Source organism: Carassius gibelio, chromosome A17 (assembly GCF_023724105.1).
Source record: "Carassius gibelio isolate Cgi1373 ecotype wild population from Czech Republic chromosome A17, carGib1.2-hapl.c, whole genome shotgun sequence".
In the NCBI taxonomy this organism is placed as follows: Eukaryota; Metazoa; Chordata; class Actinopteri; order Cypriniformes; family Cyprinidae; genus Carassius; species Carassius gibelio.
The window spans coordinates 23,414,152-23,434,509 of NC_068387.1; the positions used below are offsets into that span (position 1 = coordinate 23,414,152).

A 20,358-nucleotide genomic window follows, 5' to 3' on the forward strand; every position below is an offset into this window, starting at 1 on the left:
CTTCCTACACCTCTGCAAATTCCAGTTTCAACTACTAATAGATCTTTTTTCTAGTTTTCATTCTGTGCATATTAAAGTACTTAAAACAATTCTGTCTTTTTAATGTAACATTTGGATGCAAATTGCTCTACTGCATTGTAACCAGACTTTCACGTCTTGTAATATCCTGTCTCCCCTCTGGGTTTCAGGCCAGACAGCCTTGCTCTGCCCCTCACTTAACCCCAGATCTTGAGCCCCACCTTCGACTACAGTCCGACTTCACCAGCCTTTCCCAGGAGCTGGAGCATGTGCGGTGACAGCAGCAGCAGAACTCAGTCTGTGCAGGTCTGGCCAGAGAATCCCCATCCAATGCCAAACAAACAAAGCCTGAGGTGGTTCACACCGAGCACAACTTGTCAGAGCAGCCCTGCCAGGTCCCAAACCACAGGAGGAACAAAGGCAAAGAGAGGGCAAGGTTGTCCTGTTTCAAATGCATGGGGCAAGAAAAGAGGAAAAACACTCTGTCATGATGGCTTACATTTAGAAAAAACTGAGAGAGCCATCACGGACACTCACAAGGTTTAAGAATTCCAAAACAACACTAAAACATGAAATTGAATGTAAACCAATGATATAAAATAGATTTTACAGCAATTTATGATACATGATAATTGTATATATTCTAAAATGAATATTTATGTCCCATTAGTATTCTAAAAGGAACCGTTTTGAACATCATCCTTCTTGAAGTCTGTTGTGATGTTTGCATTAATAATGTGTTTATCTATCCTTTTATTCTCCAAAAGGAGTGTGTCTCTGTGTCAGTTACCATGGGAGTCCAAAACCTCCAAAAGACAATTTTCACTCTTCTGCCACAGTCTGCCCATGATCCTAGGTTTTGAGACCTTTGCCACAGATCGTGCTGGGATACCAGACATATTGGACGCCTGGTTTGATGAGGTCTTTCTCCCTCTGGAAAATGTCCAGAGTGTAGGCTCTTTCCCTGATGGTCTGGAGGAGAACCAGCTTCCACAGGACGAGATCCAGGATCTGAACAGACTGGTTTTGGATGAAGGTATCAATGCAGCTGATTTAGACCACGAAGTGGCCAAGCTGACCCAAACTTTGACTGAATGTAGAAACCACAGTGCCTTCGACAGGTGTCGTCGTGGAGCACTTTCATCAAACTTGGCCGTCTTAACCAGGCCCTTGAAGATCTCGATGCTGTAAGCCTTATTTTCTTGTCTTTTATTAGTGATGCATGTTAAGGTAAGCTTAACTTATACTACTGCTCATAAGATTTTGTTTTTCAGTGTTGGCTCACTACAAAATGGTTAATTTCAGAAATCATTATCCAAACAAACCAAAACAGAATGTTCTACAGATGTGACCTGATTTTCTGCTTAGTTTATCATGTACTAATGATCGATCTGTTGTTTTTCTATTTTTAAAGGCCATCTCCCTGGAGCCTCATTTACTGGATGCCTACTGGCACAGACACTGCATCTACCTGCTGAGAAATGACCCTGATAGAGCTCTGGACGATCTTAACGTCATCGTCAAGAACAACAAGAAGCATGCAGGTGTGTGCATGAGTCCACTTACATAACCAGACAGCAGGGAGACAAGACATTGATGCAATACTAGTGTATGCTATCTGACCTCTGTATTGGACAAAGCAGAACATGAAAGGTTAAAGGTCACATAACCAAACAAGACTGTCATATTCTGAAATAAAAAAGTTTGATGTTCTAATATAGACATACTCCAGCATTCATAATACTAAGCTTCCTCCATTTAAGGAAAGTAAGAATCAGTTTATAAGAAACAGGTACACACACACACACACACACACACACACACACACACACACACACACATATATATATATATATATATATATATATATATATATATTTAGGTGTTTTTCAATAAATTAGAATGTCATGGAAAAGTTCATTTATTTCACTAATTCAACTCATGTGAAACTCGTGTATTAAATAAATTCAATGCACACAGACTGAAGTAGTTTAAGTCTTTGGTTCTTTTAATTGTGATGATTTTGGCTCACATTTAACAAAAACCCATCAATTAAAAAGAGTTTAATGTGCAAAATTGTTCCTTGCTGTGTGTAGCACCTGAATATCATTTCTGCAGTCTGATATTTCCCGTTTATGCAGCACATTTCAGCATGGTTTTTTCATACATGCATTGCAAAGAGGCTGTTGGGCAGGTCGAAATCATCCTAGATGAGAGAACTGCAAAGGGCAGTTTGTCATTTCACATGTGAAGGGAATGTTTCTTAAAAGCACTGCAGCAAAAACGAGACGCTTAATGGTCCGTTTAACTCTAAGGGTCAGAGAGAAGGTGGGAAATGGATTTGTAAAAAAAGAAAAGAAAAAATGTTTGAATGGAATCTGTGCTTTTTTTTTGTATTGCAAGCATGGGCTTTCTGAATTAGTGTTTGCCAGGTGTTATTTTTGCACACTTTAACCACTATATTTAGCTGGTATTTAGTTTATTGGATATAAGTAGTCAGTTTTTCCAAGCTTATTTGAGCAGAACACAGTTGGCAGGCACATCATGCTCTCTAAATATAAATTTGAGATCTGTTTGAGTTCACAAATGAGTGCTGATAATGCTGATTATACAACACTGTTGCTTAATCATTCCCTCAGTTATTACAATTTATATGGAACATGGAAGATTTTAAATATAAATCCTTTTTGACCCCTAGACCTTCACCATCAACTCAAGGATCGATGTAATACAGCACTTCAACACCTCCAAATGGATGCAGGCGCTGGAAGACTTCCCCTTACTGCTAAAACAAGAACCTGGGAATGCTGCAGCCAGGTCAGGATTATTATGAATTTTTATTATGAATCTCATTCAGCATGCTTAGTGTTTGATTTCCACTAAATATAATTACATTACATCTGCGCTGATGTGTAAATCTAATTACAGTTTTTCCACTTAGGCAGGACATACAAAGGAAGGATCTTTTCCAAGGTGGTTAGTTTGAGATTTATATCGAGGACTTTTCTCTGGCTGTGCACTTGGATCTCCCAGTAGCTGGTGGCGTTTTACCACAGAGGGTGTCTGCTGAGGGAGATAATGCCTCATATGGCCTTAAGGGGTCTCAGGACATCTGGTAACACGCACGTTTGATATAAGACATGAAAACGTGTAATTTTCAAATTTCTGAATATAAAGATACAGTACTTTGCTAACATTTTGAGGGGCCTGAGGAAGACTGATGCCCATGGGAGTTTTTAAGTAATATGTTGAGGTCTGACACTTTCTGTTGGAAAGCTGGATGATTAGACAGATGGTCCAGTCACGGTTGTTCAACGATCAATTCAAAAGTTACACATGAGTGTTTTTCATAAGATTTCTTCAGGAAGCCCAAAGGAAAGAAAAAACCTGACACAAGATCTCTTAACGTCTTTCATATCGCACATCTTCTTATAAACATCAATGGAACTGCATCTGCTTCTCAGTTTTATTCCTCCTGAGAGAGATCTCCGTAGCCTGTTTCTGCTTGTATTTCAGTATTACGAGTTAACATCTCGTAATTATATAGATTCAGAATTGCAAGAAGAAGAAAAATATTGTGAGATATAAATTCAGAGTTGTGAGATAAAAAGTTACGATTACCTCTTATCTCTTTTATTATTATTATCATCCTGTGGCAGAAACAAGCTTCAATATAATCAATGTATGACAGTCGTTTTTTTTCTTAAGGACTTCTAGGAGAAACATCTGAGACAAAGCAGATAATGTCCAGATATTAGCAGTCAGCTATTAAAGAGGTCCTATTATGCTCTTTTACAAAGTCTTGATTTTGTTTTGGGGTGTACTAGAACATGCTCTCATACTAGTTTGTTCGAAAAACACATTATTTTTTCACATATTTTACATTATTACAACACCTCTCTCCCCATTCTGAACAGCTTGAATAGTTCCTGCATCAAATGAAGGCCCGCCTTCTGAAATACAAAATGTGCTGTGATTGGTTAGCTGGGTCAGTGTGTGTTGTGAATGGCACCATTGCCTGCTTGGGAAATGTCATTCTCCTTCATGACTGAAGCTGCTGTGAGCTTCAGTGCAAATATTGCATCAATATCAAATCAATTTGAGTGCAATTTAAACCTGGATGATTGTAGCCACTAAAAGTTCATCTACCTTAGGGAAACTATCCTGTCTCTGACATAGGGATATCACTTGTTGTCTTCTCTAGTCGCAGCTCAATCAGGTCTCAGCATCCCATTTGTTGGTATTTGTGATATCACAAATCCTGGGAAAGCTGCATTGTAGTCCAAATGAGTCACACATTGTAGTTTTTAAAGAGTGATTTATGTTAGATAAAGTATCTCCTTTTGAATTGGACTTTGAACTTTGTTACTTTGCAAGAGTAACTTTTTTATGCTCGAACAGCAACATTACAGACTAAAGCTAAAAACTAAAGCTGAAGAGGGGAAAAAGCATAATAGGACCCCTTTATTTGTGATGTCATATACATGCAGATTTCTGAATGACCCTTTTTTTTTTTTAGCTTTGATTTCATAAATGGTCTGTGGAGGGAAATCCATATTCTCATAATATGTCTCCATGACTTTGATCTACATCTTTGAAGAAAGTCATTTCTTATGCACATAATTATGCACTATCAACGGGGCCACTCTCATAACATCCCATGGCAGGCAGCTGCATCTGTTAAATCAGGTCATATGTTTATAATATCACTACTCAGCCAGCAGAACAAATAAGAGCCATCAAGTCTTATCTTATATGATTTTGGCAGCTGTAATCTGCTGCTTTGATCTTTGAAGATTGGAGGAATATTTTTGTCAGCGTTGTCTACTGCAAACTGAACAGCTTCATCAGTAAAGTGTTTCACACTGGCCACCTAAGCACAATGATGCTGTGTAACAGGAGTGTAGGCATGAGTAGAGCTTTGGCACTAAGCCTAGTTTTGCAACATTGTACCATGCAGGAAATGCTTGGCAGAAAATGCACTTTAAGTTAATTTATTTACGTTTATTCATTTAGCTGACACTTTTATCCAAAGCCACTTGCAATTGCTATATAGAGGTCGCACGCCCTTGGAGCAACTAGGGGTTAAGTGTCTTGCTCAGGGACACATTGGTGTCTCACAGTGGATTCGATCCCAGGTCTCTCACACCAAAGGCATGTGTCTTTATCGCCACAATATTTTGCAGTGTTTGAAGCAAAATAAATACTGCAACAAACCAGTCACCCGTTGTCAGGGTTGATGCAAGTTCCACATATCAGCAGCACTTTGCATTTAATGTGAATAAATTACACTTGCCCTGCATCATATTTGCTGAATGAAATAAAACACTCGTTTCATGTCACACTTTCACACAAAATACATTTTGGCTTTCTGCAACCATTTGTAAGGTGAAGATGTCTTGTTTTAGCCCTTAATCGCCAGAAAAATTGCCACAAATACATGATTTCTATCTTCCTTTGAGCCAGGTACCAACTATTTGTTCAGTTCTCTCCATTTTTCATATGTATGAATGATTATGAATCCTGATTTTGCAGATTTTAAGTTAAAGAGGGGATACAATGGTGTTTCACGTATTCAGAGTTGTTCACAGTGTTAAAGAGATGGATTCTCATGCTAAACATGGCCAAAGTAAAAAAAAATAACTTAGAAGAATGACTGAGAATTTCTGTGCTGAAAATCTTACTTCCGGGTTGGTAGAAGTTTCGGCTGTTTTTTTTTTTTTCGGAAAACCAGTGGATTTAATGACGTAGACGAGAGTGGAACTCCTTATATGAGCATTTCTCTGGGAAAAGCGCGCCCGCGCACACATTGACCAGAGGAGAGCGAGACCGCGCACATCAATGCGCTTCAAAATCGTCAGCAGCGCTGTATAGGAGTTGTTCAAGAATGCCCCCAAATAAGTGCGTTTTTGGATGTGAGGGAAAGTTTACCATGTTCAGCTTCCCCAAGAACCCAGCGTTATATGAACAGTGGATGCAGTTTGTTTTTCCGGGGCAGCAACGGAGTGTATCAAGTGTGTTTGTGTGTTCTGGTCATTTGAGTGACGAATGTTTTATAATCAATGCTCAAGTCGACGCTGGATTTGCACATCATCTGCTATTAAAATATGGAGCCGTCCCTGTGATAAAAGACCCCATTCATGTAAGTACAACTGGATCAGATTTCTGTATTTTGTTGTAAATCAGCACATAAGTGAAGATATGTTAATGGAAACACGAAACACGAAACATCAGTATTATAGCTCCGCCCATGGCATGCCTCCAGGAGCTCGGCAAGAGCTTCCGGAAAGAATCGGAAAAGCTGTATTTTTCTTTTATAAATATGATAAAAATAAAGACATTTTGGATATATGAAGGGTGCAGTACTACTCTATAGGTACACAAGATTAGGTGTAACTGTGTATATTATTTACCCTTTAAATAATAGATTTTGAATAAGTTGTTGAATACAAAACTTTGTTTGACTGCTTTGTTATTTTTAGAAGTGCATTAAAGCTGATAAATATATCATTTGAACAGTCATTCTTATTTTTTGGGGGGGGGGGTGGGGGGGCTGTATGTGCTGGAAAGTTTTTGTCGATTTTTATTTTTTAGTCAAATCAAATCAGAAATAAATTAGATCTTTTGTGTAAAGCCACATAGTGCACGTCATCACTCAGAGCAACTGTATTACAAACCTACACTGCAAATTGTTGCCAGACACAGATAATGAAAGTGGTACTTGGAGATCCTCAGAGAGCATATGCATGTGCTGAGAAGTAAAATCAAGAACTTTCAAAGCCACGTCCTCTCATTAGCTGTGATTTATCTGTATATGTGTGTGTGTGTTATAGTTCTAATCAATGACAGTGCAGAAAACCTAAGAGCGTTTTTAAATCATGCTCTGGTCTACATTACGCTTCGGCACTGGCAGCAGGCTATGGCTGCCTTTGAAGCTGTGATCAAACTTGACAGGTGATATCCCAGCCTCCTCCACTCTCTGACAAACAGATCTTCATTTTCTTTTGTTGCACCAGTGCAGAATGCCATAGTTGAGGATACATTTATTGAAGCTTGAAACTCTTTGAAAGTTACTTTAAAAAAAATCTATTTTTGGTAAAAAGTGACACAGAGTCTCTGAGCAGATTATTTAAAATCATTGAAATCTGAGTCATCATCTCTCCTGTGTGCACCTCTCTTAAGTCACAGCAGTTTTGCAGCTGTTGCCCACGTCAGTTTGGGACTTCTCTGTCTGCTGAACATGGACTGACATTATGAGGCCATCAAAAGTTCAGTAATGCATTGAAGGAGGATCTCACCTATGTAAAAGCCCACGTATGCCAGCCCAGAGCCTACTACTACGTAAGCAAATGTTATATGAATGATTTGGAGTGCTTCAGAAAAAGATGAAGGAATGTGTTGTCAATGTATTTAAAATAAAACTGATACCATTGTTTATATATCTCAATCGAGGTATCACCATATTTCATCATGTTTTTGAGGAATAGAAATGCAGTGCATTCAACAGACTATACTGTTGTTAACAAAAAAAAGATTGTTTAGCTGAAAAAATGTCTTTAAACACTACATAAAACAGTTTTGAGAGTTGTGAATTGTGAAAATTACTTGTTTTACGACCTTTACGTAGCACAAGCCATTGTAAAGACTTAAGTCTATCCCTCAAAGCCTCGTTTTCATTTGTGTTAAATTCGATATGGCATCTAAGCCGACTAAGGTCTATAACACACCCCAAAACCTGTTTGTGCTACAGAAATAAATAATACTTCAAATCAAGCTGCTTGTTTCTTTTCTAAACAACCACACTTACAATTTCACTTGCATAAATTAATGTAATATAAGTTAATATATTATATATCTTTAAGTAAATATATATATATATATAGTTTTAAATATATATACATTTTGCAAAATGTTATGTTAGACATATTTAATATTAATTGTTATAAATATGTTTTGATACATTTATTTATATATTTATGTATACATATGTGTGATCTTGATTAATTAAGTAATAATAAAACTTTCAATATATAGGCAAAACACTATAAAATAACATATGATTACATACTGTAGGATACATGATTGTAAATGTATCAAGTGAATAATAGACACAACGTTCTGAAATATGTATGTCACTTCAGAGAAAGGTTTGTCTATGAATGTATGTGGTGGAAAGGTCCAATCTATAGAACTGTGTCTGTCTTTCACAGGGTCTGCTCCATTACACTTAGCATCTTTCCACATACTTTTGAGTCCTATCAGATGGTAGCCCGGGTAAATGAACCCTCTCGGAGTGATATTGCACTTTTGGCAGATGGTCCATGGAACTCACAGAGTGGGTTTTTTAAAGATTATTTGTTAAATATGACAAATAATTGTGTGTCTAGTCTGGTCATTACAGCTCCCCCCTTTTTCGACATAAAAACCTAAAATGCTTCCTCTATGTACCAGATTCAGAGAACCACCATATTTATTTTGACACAAGACTGTGAAAGCTAGAAGTTCAGTTAGTCCAATAGGTCTTACTGTCAATTAAGAATGTCTTCCTGAAATTCCAGTGAAAGAAAAAAAAAATATATATATATATATATGTATATGAATATATATATATATATATATATATATATATATATATATATATATATATAAACAACAAAGGAAAATAGAAAGTAGAAATGATCTAAAAAAAAAAAAAAAATCAGTGCAACCTGCTGAAAGGAATTTACTTCTGTCCCTCATTTGTCTTAATTTAAGAATCTAACCTTGACTTAGGTCCACGACAACAGGCTATATTGTTTTTAATTGGTGATGTCTGCTATAGAGAAAAGTTTTTCGAGGGAAGTGACCTGGCTACCCTCTGTATATAGTACGCAGCAGTAATGAAAACAGGTTATCATCGCATACAATTAATTTTACTCTCCAGCAAATTGCAAGCATACTTTCAGTTACTGAAATGTCTCAGCTCTTATCTCTCCCCATCTTTTAATGAGCATCATTAAATTTTGTTTGCCCAAATGAAGGTGAAGTAAACCTAGAAGGAAAATGTGGTTTATGTTGCCATAACGACAACTAGACCCAGCTGTAACCCTCTCCTCCTTTCCGTCACAGCTCTGGGTTTATCACCAGTCCAGCAAGCTGTCGTCCAAACGCTCCTGGGGAACTATGCCAATGCCATCGCCTGTCTCTAGGAAGCGGTCGATATGTGTCCTTCTCCTCCACACCTCATTCTTCTCGGGAGGACGCTGATGAGGGAGAACAGGTTCACAGTGAGTCCGAGACTCATGCAGGGTGTATCTTAGTCAAGCTCTGTCTGGCAGAACTAAACCAGCAAAACACCAAACAGACTTCTCCAAAAACAGCAACAAAAATACGTCACTATTACTAGGAGGATCTGACAATGGCGATCCAATTGGACAGAGCCTGTTCATTTGCTTACTACAACTGTTATGTATGTTTTCATGAGCTGCGGGATTATGAGCAGGTGACGTTTTTTTTTCATTTCCCCGCTTTGCATCCGCTTTTTCAAATCAGCAATGCATGCATGATCATACATACAGAAACATATAGGAATGCAGGATGATTTTTCATAACAACTGCACTTCTGCACTTGCATTTTAATGCATAGTTGTTCTCATCCTCTGCATTATTTCTCTTTAATCTTAAAGGCTCTCAGAGACTACAGCATTACGCTGCTCTCGGGCTGTAAGACAAGGCTTGAGCTGAAAGTGTTGATAAACTGTGGCCTTCTCTATGTGGAGCTGAATGACTATAACAGTGCCCTTCAGGTTGGCCACAGTTATAAAGAAAGAAAATAAGAAGCATTGCTTGCATCAGGCCTTTAATCCGTTTGTCTCAAGGATTTCGAAAGCACATTCATCATGAAGTTTGATTCACAGTGAGGTTTTTCATATTTCTCTATTCTTGTTTTCAATGCCAACATGAAATGTCATTTACAACACAGTTTTAAGACCATAAATAGACATACAGTATTTTGGAAATAAAAAATGAGACAAAACATAAGTTTATTCCTTTTTTAATTGATTTCAATGTCAGACTAGCCATTAAATATAACAATAACGTTTTGGAATATGATTTTTTTTTTTTTTGCTAAGTTGACTTCAGTAGCAATTATTATAAAAGAAGTAGTAATGAAAATTTTGGTGGAAAAAAAACTTTTATTGAGAGGATAAAAATTTAAACTATATTATGCCTGAATTATGAAATTATAAATAAATAAATTGTGACTAATCATGTCTGTTGGCACAATAAGCTTAAAATATACACACTACCATTCAAAAAAAAATTTTTTTACTGTGGAAGGCATGATACATCAGGATGTTTTGTTGAATATAAAGTTCAAAACAATTTATTTGAAATATAAATCTTTTGTAACATTATAAATATATTTTCTTTCACTTTTGATTAATCCATCATTTCTGAATAAGAGTATTCAAAAGTAAAAAAAAAACTTACTGACCCCAAACCTTTGGATGATTTATGGAAAGCATGAGTTTGAGTGGAAGAACACTCTAAAGACTATTATTAATGGTGTCCTGAAACCTTGTATGACATTTATGAATAGTTATAAGCTCTCTGTGAAGTGTGCGGCTTATCAGACAGGTCTGCATTTAAATGGTGCAGGTGGATTAAATATCTGTTATTTATATTGATCAACACTCAAAAGGTGCTGTGCCTCCAGAATGTGCTCAAATCGACTTGTATCAGATTAACAGCCAATGACAGACAGGAATTATCATCTTTTTACATGGGCTATATAATATGAAATATCTTAGTAGCTCTCTAAAGAGACGCATTGCTCTCTGAACTATCATTTAAAAAAGAACAGAATGCTTTCAGATCCATAGAAGTTGACATGTACATTGCTTTAAAGGAGCACTTTCAAATAAATGTCTATTCACTATAATTGCAGGGTGTGTTTTTTTTTTTTACTTTTTTTAAACTGTGACGTCTGGGTGAATGCAATGCTCACGCTGGGAATGGTGCAGAGCTTGTAATTCAGTGTTGAAAAGCAAGAGAGAGGGGACGTTTTTACAGAGTATTCAAGGCAAAGTTCATAATTAAGCAGACAACTAATATTCATGTGCAAACAGAATTAGGACACATCACTGAGTGTAACTGTCTACTTTCTTTGTCTGTTTTTTGTGCTTCTGTGAAGCTGTGGATGCTTATAGCCAAGCTTTAAGACTTGATCCCTTCTTGCAAGATTCCCATGTGGGTAGAGGCAATGTTCTCATGGATGATGGGAACAATCAATCCAGGAAACAAGCCCAGAGGGAATTCCTCTCATCTCTGAATCTCAATCCACTCTGTTCAAGTGCCCGCATTAGCCTGGCATACAACTTACAGGTAGCATAAAAATAATTGTCTTGCTTTTTATTTTCCTCAGGTTGATCTTTCATAGCTTAACTTATAATGTTTAACTTTTCATAGCTTAGAGAAGTTCCCAAATGCTTCATTTAAGTATCTAGCCACATCCTTCTTAATCTTCCTTCAGAGAAATAGAAAAGTAAAAAAATGAAATAAAAAAAAAACACTCTCAAATGATTGTGGGTAACATGCTAGCTCTGATAATTTGGTCTTGGAAGAATTTAATGTAAAATGTCACTGAATTTTGACTTTTATATCCTGGCAAAAATGAGCACTGTTGTGATCTCTTCTGAATCTATAGAAGGTTTTTTCCCCTTAGTAGAAAGATCTAAAAAACTGGAGATTTAAACAGTCTTTTTTAATCTCACTGATGGCTAGGGACCCAGCTGAGATAGTAGAGAGATTTTATTTGTGATTTTTTTTGTATGGATAACATTATTTATTATAAATTGCATTTGCTGCAGTTGTATTTGTATGGAAGCTTATTTCTGCCACAAATTGAAAAAGGAAATTGTAACTTTTTCTCACAATTCTGATTTTTTTTTCTTTTTTCTTGCAATTCTGAGGAGAGAAGTCTTATTGTCAATTGTTAGCCTTCAATTTGAAGTGAAAAGTAACAATTAGCTTTTTTTTTTTTTTTTTTGTATTCATTGGCAAAAACAAGCTTGTTTCCTTAACACAGTAAGTGCATTTGCTACTTTTGTCAGAATAACAAGTTTATATCTTGTTATCGCGAGTTAATATCTCACAAATACTTTTTTTTACTAAAAATTGTGAGGAAAAGAAAGTCAGAATTGTGAGAAATTCAAAATAACCTATTTTTATTCTGTGTTGGAAATAAGCTTCAATATTTAAGGCATCAATATTTGTAACTTCTCAGATGCAACAATATCCTCTTCTCGACAGCTAATATGCTGGATAGAAATTAAAATCTTTCCTGTTCTATCTGTTGCGTATTGTGATTTTATGTCATACATAAATTGCTTTATTATAAAATGTTGTCTTGTAATGTACATAATAATTTCATCAGGCAACCAGTGCATCCAAAATATGTCTGTTATAGGAAGGAAACTAAATAACAAGAAAGTAATCATAACTGACAATAAATTATTGACAACACCATTAGATATTTTATAATTCCTCAATTACAGAACTACAAAAACTTTGCATTACAAACATTTGAGTGATCTCTTCAAATGCTTGAGAAATGATCTATTATAAATAATCTATGCTTGGTAAATCTTAACCTCATTAACCTTGGTGGTATTCATTTCTGCATTCTCTATTCAAGACTTTCGTTTGTCTGGTATGTCTCTATGCATACTCTATCTGACTTTGTTGCTCCATTGTCATTTTAAAAAGAAACCTTTCTTGTGTATTAAATGTAGAAGTACCAATGGCCAGTGCCACAAGCCACAAACCACAGAAATCAAGTCAACAGTAGAAAACAAACAAGGATGTATCGGATTGCTTTTTGTATTCATCCTGACCCTCATTTTCTCTGATAATCTTGCAGACAGCCTGTTGCCTCTCAAGTCTATTGATTTCCACTAATCCACGTCAATGTCTTGTCCTCTGTGGCAGCTTTTGGGATTCTTCCAGAGAGTCTGGAATCAGTTTACTGTAGAGGTGAACCCTAAATGCTGGCCAGTGTATGAAGGCTGAGCTGTCACCAGCCTACAGATGGGAGGCATGTTTGCAGCACTGCAAGATATAAACACTGCTATAAAGGTTGTCAGTAAATATTTTTTCTAAGGAATTTATACATTTATTTAGCAAGGATGAATTTAATTGGTTACGAAATGTTTGATTCAAATAAATGCTGTTCTTCTGAAATCTCTATTCATCACATAATTACGAAAAACAAAAATGTATGACAGTTTCTACAAAATACAATCCAGCACAGTATTGTTTTCAGTATTGATAATAATAATAAAAAAAATATGTCTTGAGCAGGAAATCAGCATATAAGAATAATTTCTGAAGGATCATGTGACACTGAAGATTGAAGTAATGATGCTGAAAATTCAGCTTTTCATCACAGGACTAAATTACATTTAAAATATATTCAAATAGAAAACAATTATTTTAAATTGTGGTAAAATTTTACAATATTACTGCCTACATTGTATTTTTGATTCAAAAAAATCAACAAATCTTACCAACCCAATTTTAATTTTTCACTGAATATATTTATTTATTCAGTTATTTAGTCTTGGTCACTCTTTTCCATACAATGAAAGTACATTTTTGTAAATTATTCCTATAATATCTCTTGTCTTTATCCTTTTCAGTGTAACTTAGTTTCATGCAGAGCAGCTCTTTACAAACCGAGGTCTGATCCAACAGTTCATGGGGGTTAAATCTAGAGCCATGAAGAACTAACAGACGGCTATCAGCCTCAACCCGGGATATTCCCTCGCTTACTTCAACGCTGCCAACCTCTTCTTTTACAATGGACAGTTTGAGCAATTCACTACTGACTCTCTTGAGTCTCTCTAGACGAGAGCTGCTGAGAAATATAGTGAGTCTCATTTTTTTCTGCGACACATTCATGTGAGTACTAAAGCTGAGCTTTTGCCCTTAGATGAGTCTGTCATCCTGAACCGAGCCATCACTTAGCTCTTCTGCGGAAGCTCCCCGAATGCCTGCAGGATTTCAGTGAGTCTCTCTGCCTCAACCTGCTGTCTGCACATGCTACTATAACAGAGCCAACCTGTACTGCTCTCTCAGACACTTCCAATCAGCCGAGAGGGACCTTACACAGGATGAGCTGTAGCAGGCTAGGTTCACTGCCACATTTTATTAAAGGAAAAATATTCTCCATTAGTGTGCCTTTAGGTCCCCTGAAGTCCACTTGTACACTACCGGTCAAAGGTTGGGAATAATCTTTATGATCTCTTGAAAGACGTCTTTATGCTCAATGCTGCCTTTAATTGATCAGCAATACTGTGAAACATTATTAAATAAAATTTTTTTTTTTAAAAAACCCCTGATCCTTCAGAAATCATTCTAAAATGATTTGCTGCTCAAGAAATGAATACTTTTATTCAGCAAAGATGCATTAAATTAATCAAACGTGACAGTAAAGACCTTTATAATATTGCAAAATATTTCTTTTTCAATGTCTGTTTCAATTAATGCTGAAAAATCAGCTTAACATCAAAGAAATAAATGACATTTTTAAGTATATTCAAATAAAAACAGTTCTTTTAAATTGTAATAATATTTCACAATGTTACTGCTCTTACTGTATTTTTTGATCAAATTAATGAGAAGAGACTTATTGTTTCTTGATTCCTTTGGCGTATATATAGAAAGGTTATTATGTTCCAACTATGAAACATCCTGATATTAATATGCCAATAATGATTAATTACAGGGAGATTTGTACTTCAGGTCGACTTTCCATGTCTTCATGTCTGCACTTAATTAAGTCTGATGACACTGGCTGATATCTCTGTGGAGGGCTATTGTTAAGATGATGAATGGAGAACTGGTGAAAAGATAGCAAATTTGTCTTTATCCTCCTCAAATCCAGACAGTCATACACGTGCTAGTCTCAGTCTCATAAAGCATGCAGCCAGACCTCCCACAAATGCACTCATCGACCGTCTGATGCAAACTGCACACTGAAATGCAATGCATCCCTGCTTAATAAAAATACAAATGTATTTAAAAAAAATACTGACAAACTTTTTTCATGTGAATTAATCATTTTCCTCATTGTTCCATTGTTCCTGTCTAAATAGGCAGTTCTTGAACTTAACAAGATTTAGTGTAAAACAGACTTTATAAGGAGTCCAAAGACTGTGTGTGTGTGTGTGTGTGTGTGTGTGTGTGTGTGTGTGTGTGTGTGTGTGTGTGTGTGTGTGTGTGTGTGTGTGTGTGTGTGTGCGCGCCCAAATTGTCCTTCTGGTATGTCCCTGTGGCTCAGTGGAATTGCGTAAGTAGCGCAAAAGGTTGTGGGTTAAATTCCCAGGGAGTACACATACTGGTAAAACAAAAAAAAAAACATATACAGTAGTCTGATTGCACTGTAAGTCGCTTTGGATAAAAGCATCTGCTAAATGCATAAATGTAAACGTAAGGCAGATGAATGATTTCAGCACACTTCACACACAAGAGGACCAGAGCACGATAGGCTTGGCTATCAGAAGGAAAACAAATGCAACAACCATGTCCCTTTACTGCTCTACAACTAGAGACAGGTGGTTGCTATGGTTACAGTGTAAACCAATTATAGATTTCCTCTTGACAGGCTGCATATTTATGAAGTTGAACGCAAGGATATTCTAGCATTCCTGATTCCTGAAAAAACGGAGTTTCTTCGAGCCCATTCCTAATTCCCTCCACCTGCGGCTGAAACAGGTGTGATATTAGGAAACAGATGGCCCTCTGTATCTAATGAGTGTGTTCTCTGTGAATGAAGTAATCACTTGCTATTCCAGTGTGCGCTTTCAAACAATCTAATTTTGTTAGCCATAAATAGACACATTGAATGCTTATTCTATAAGCTCTTAAAATGAGTTTCTTTCTACATTATCTCACTCAAATCAAGGCATTTACATGTGTAAGCGCTTTCAATCAAAACAACTTCTGTAAAGGTACCAGGTGAGCAATGGTAATTTATGCAAATGCAGACAGAAAATTGCTCACAAATTGTCCTTGTTGTGTGAACTAAAAACTAGATGTCATCATATTCACTGTCTCTTGCAGCTTGATGTTTCAGTCACAAATAAGCACTGGGTGATGTGTGCTAGCCTAATATTAACATCAGTCTCTGTGTGAGAAGAAAAGGGCTGAGAGACTAACTGTGAACAAAGCTGTAGTGGTGAAGGCAACACAAATAATGCTACACCTCTCTGTAAACAGGAGACAGAATGATAAATGCTGGGAAGGTAAGAGTGACATTTTGCTCTAACATATCTCTCTGTGTGTGTGTGTTTGTTTCCTGAAGCTGTGAAGCTACAGCATGGAGATGCTCTTCACTATTAACTGAGGGCTGATGTTCGGAGTATTCTGGGATGGATGGAGCAGACCCTGGATGACTACAGGACCACGGTGGAGCTTCGGGTCTGGAGATTCTGCTCAGGGTCAGAGAATGAACAAAATGAGATTTTTGCTTCTTAGTTTATAAAAATTATCTAATACAACAAAGTTGTTGAATATTTTTATTGTAATTTTGTTGCATGAAATCAGTTTAAATTTGTTAAATGAAAGTTTGAAACTACATTTCATTTCATTGTTTTTCCCCATCATCCAGCCTCTGTATTAGACTAAAACATAATTCATTTTTAGTATTTTTATTATTGTACACCAGAAAAATATAATTAGTAAACGTTAAATAATGTAGTAATATTTTAATATGTTTGTATTAAATTAATGTTAAATTAATTTGTAGCTAAATTGTAATACAGTAAGACAACATCATATTTTTCCTTTGTTGCGTTTCAAATATTCCTGAAGTTAATTAATATTATATGACATTTCATTTTGATTGAATAAGCCAGACTTAACTTATTAAAATGTGGTTTGTTGTTGGTAAGCTTTTTGTTTCTGAAAAAAAGTTTATTTTGCTCATCAAGGCTGCATTAATTTGATACAAAGTACAGTAAAAACAGTAATATTGTGAATAAATTTCTATTTGAATATTTGTAAGTGTAATTTTTTCCTGTGATGCTAAGCTGAATTTTTTCAGTATCACATGATCCTTCAGAAATAATTCAGATATGCTGATTTGCAGCTTAAGAAATATCTATTATTATTATCAATGTTGTTTGTGGAAAATGTGATACATTTTAAGGATTACAAATTTTATTTATTTGAAATTAAATCTTTGTAACATTATAAATGTTTTGGGTCACTTTTTGGTCAAAGTGTCCTTTAAGATATCCTACTTTCAAATGGACAGCGTAGACTGCATTTTCTTTTCTGTGAGCCAAGGAGGTCTAAAGTACCTGCAGTTTCTCATTAATCTAAATAGCAGATGGTCGGCTGATTCATGCAGCTCAGAAGCACACAACCTGGATGCTGCCATCTTCACTTCATGGACAGGCAGTTTTTGTACTGTACATCTACAATAATATTATTATTTGTTTATTTTTGTTTATTTATTTTTTTTAATTGCAATTTACATTCTTGAATGATCATCAGTGGATATAGTTGTTGTTGTTTTTTTATCCCACAAGAGTTTGAGTGGAATCTGCACATTTAACAATTATACAGTGGGTATGGAAAAGAATCACCCCTTTTGAAATAATGACATTTTGTTGTTTTACAGCATAAAATAAAAATGGAAAAAAGTTTTAGTTTTATCCAGCTGTATTTACTCAGTGCAACTTTATAACATCCAAGTGAAAAATATAACAGCAACATGTCAGAAAAAAAAACGAATCACTGAGATGCAAAAAGGATCACCCCTTCTAAAAATAAATGTGTAAACTAAATCAGGTAAAGCTAAACACCTTCTCAATGGCACACAAAGCCATTTGACTTTAACTGTGATCAGCTGTGCTCATTTTGGTCAGCTCAGCATGAAAAGAGCTTTCCTGGAGCATTTCAGTCTTTGGTAGTGCAACTGAAGCAAACAGTAAACTGTGGCACTGTCAAGGCACAGACAAAACATCTCCGGGATAAAGTTGTGGACAGGCACAAGTTAGGAGATGGATAAAAAATGTTGCAAGGCTTTATCAATGCTCTAGAAGTACAGTGAAGTCTATTATCAAGAAGTGGAAGGTATTTGGTCCAACACAGACCCTCCCTGGATCAGGATGTCGCTCCTAACTGGATGAAAGAGCTGGAGGAAACTGGAAAGAGAGGTGACCAAAAGGCCCACAGCTGCTCTGAAGCAGCTGAAGGAACTTATGACAAAGAGTGGTAATTGTGTGTATGTGAAAACAATATCACAATTTCTCCACAAATGTGGCTTGTATGGGAGGGTTGCAAGAAAAAAGATACACCTTGAAGATTCTGAGGCAGATTAGACTAAGAATTATTTGGCCTCAAAACTATATGATATGTCATGTGGAAATCCAATACAGCTCACCGTCCAAATAACAGCATCCCTACAGTAAAGCATGGAGGTGTTTATATCCTGTTATGGGCTGTTTCTCTGCAGCAGGGACTGGAGCACTAAATGGATGGTGCACAAAAATAAAAATACTGTCAAATTCTTGCCCTCTGCCAGAAAGTTGTCAATGTGAAGAAGGTTTACCTTCCAACATGACAATGACCCAAAACACACAGCAAAATTGAGCACATTGTGATTGAAGGAAAAAAAGATGAATGTCTTTGCATGGTCTAGTCAGAGCCCAAGACTTAAACCCCATTAAAATCTGTAGAATGAGTTGAGGACTGCATTCAAATGCTCACCATCAAATTTAACTGAACTTGAGCAGTTCTGAAATGAAGAGTAGGCTAATATTGTCTAGATGTGCAAAGTTAGTAGAGACAGAGACAGATCCCAACAGATTAAAGACTGGAATGAAAGCAAAAGGTGGTTTTCCAACTCAGTGATTCTGTTTTTTGTTTTATTTTCCTGACATGTTGTTGTTATGTCTTTCACTTGGATCTTACATGTTGCACTGAGTAATAATAATTAAATAAAGATACTTGTTTTTATGAATTTATAAAAATGTATTTTTTATATACATTTTGGTTGTAAAACAACAAATTTACTGAATAAAATGAAATCAAATGTCTTACTTATTAATGGCTTTAAATAAGTAGCCTAACAGCAAGAGCCAGACAGCTGTATCTACAGTACCTGATGTCTGAAATCATATTTGCCCTAAAGAAGTCAGGTCACTTTATATGACACCAGGCAAAGACACTGGTCTTAACTAGATGAAAAGAGAGAAACACCTGACAGAGAGAAAGAGTGAGAGAGAGAGAGAGAGAGAGAGAGAGAGAGTGAGAGAGAGACAGAGAGAGCGTGTCTCAGAGAGAAGAGTGTGAAGACAGCCATCTGCTCCTCACATGTTGTGCTCTGACTGGGCTCATTACATTTCAAGGACAACACAAGTCTCCATCTGTGAGAAAAAAAAGAGGTAGGCTATCACTCAAATTCTGACAAAAGTGTTTCAGGTTTTTGCTATTCTTATATCCTGTTTTCAAAGTGGGGACAATTTTAGATGGAGTGTCTTGGCTTGGGACTGAAGAAGAAGCTGTCTTGTTAAATGAATACAAATATTGTGGGCATGTTACAACATACTGAATTTTTTTTAAAACTTTAATTAGAAAAATGCCACCAAAAAGTCCCTAGTCTGAGACTTAATTTATATTTCAAACACTTTCAAGCTACATCCACCAAAAACTCAGCACCTGTAGTCTCCTTTTACATAATGTGCAATGGATTTACAGATTTTATAGATCCATCTATCTATCTACTTATTTATTTGTTACTGTGTTTGCAAAACCTTAAAAGTGAAGTTATTAAAAGTTTAACCTAAATATATTGGATTTTAATTTCATAAACTTTTATCAACAGTAAGTAGTGTTTATAGTGAAAATTAAGCTCACCAAAGTCATACAATGTTTGATTTTGTTGTTGTTGTTGTTTTGCATAAAAAGATTCATCTACACACATTCAGAAATGCATTTAAATGTAGTATGGACCAGGAACCTGGCATTTTTAACTAAACTATATAGTCACTCAAACAACTGAAGTTGGATTGTTTTCTTTAGCTTTGCATTCATCACTAGGTGGTGCCAGAAATAAGAACAGACAAGGTTCCTCTTCACACTTCACACTGTTGCTTTGTTGTTATTATAAGGCATTGTGCAGTATATGAGACCTATATAAAGACTATGGCAATAGTCAAAAAAGATGCCAACTGGTTGACTCCAGACATTTGTTCAGTGGACCTTATGTAAAACCCCATTCCTTGTTGTAGGATGAACAACATATTTTATTCAATTTTAGAGGGAAAGTGCATGAAGAAAAGCTAT

At 36.0% G+C, this 20,358-nt stretch overlaps 1 long non-coding RNA gene across 1 annotated transcript; it reads left to right on the forward strand.

The window, feature by feature from the left end:
- On the forward strand, positions 1-3,470 carry LOC127933577 (uncharacterized). The gene is made up of 3 exons (XR_008147538.1): positions 1-1,562; positions 2,717-2,835; positions 2,960-3,470. It is a non-coding gene; the product is annotated as an uncharacterized LOC127933577 (long non-coding RNA).
- The last annotated feature ends 16,888 nt before the right edge of the window (positions 3,471-20,358 follow it).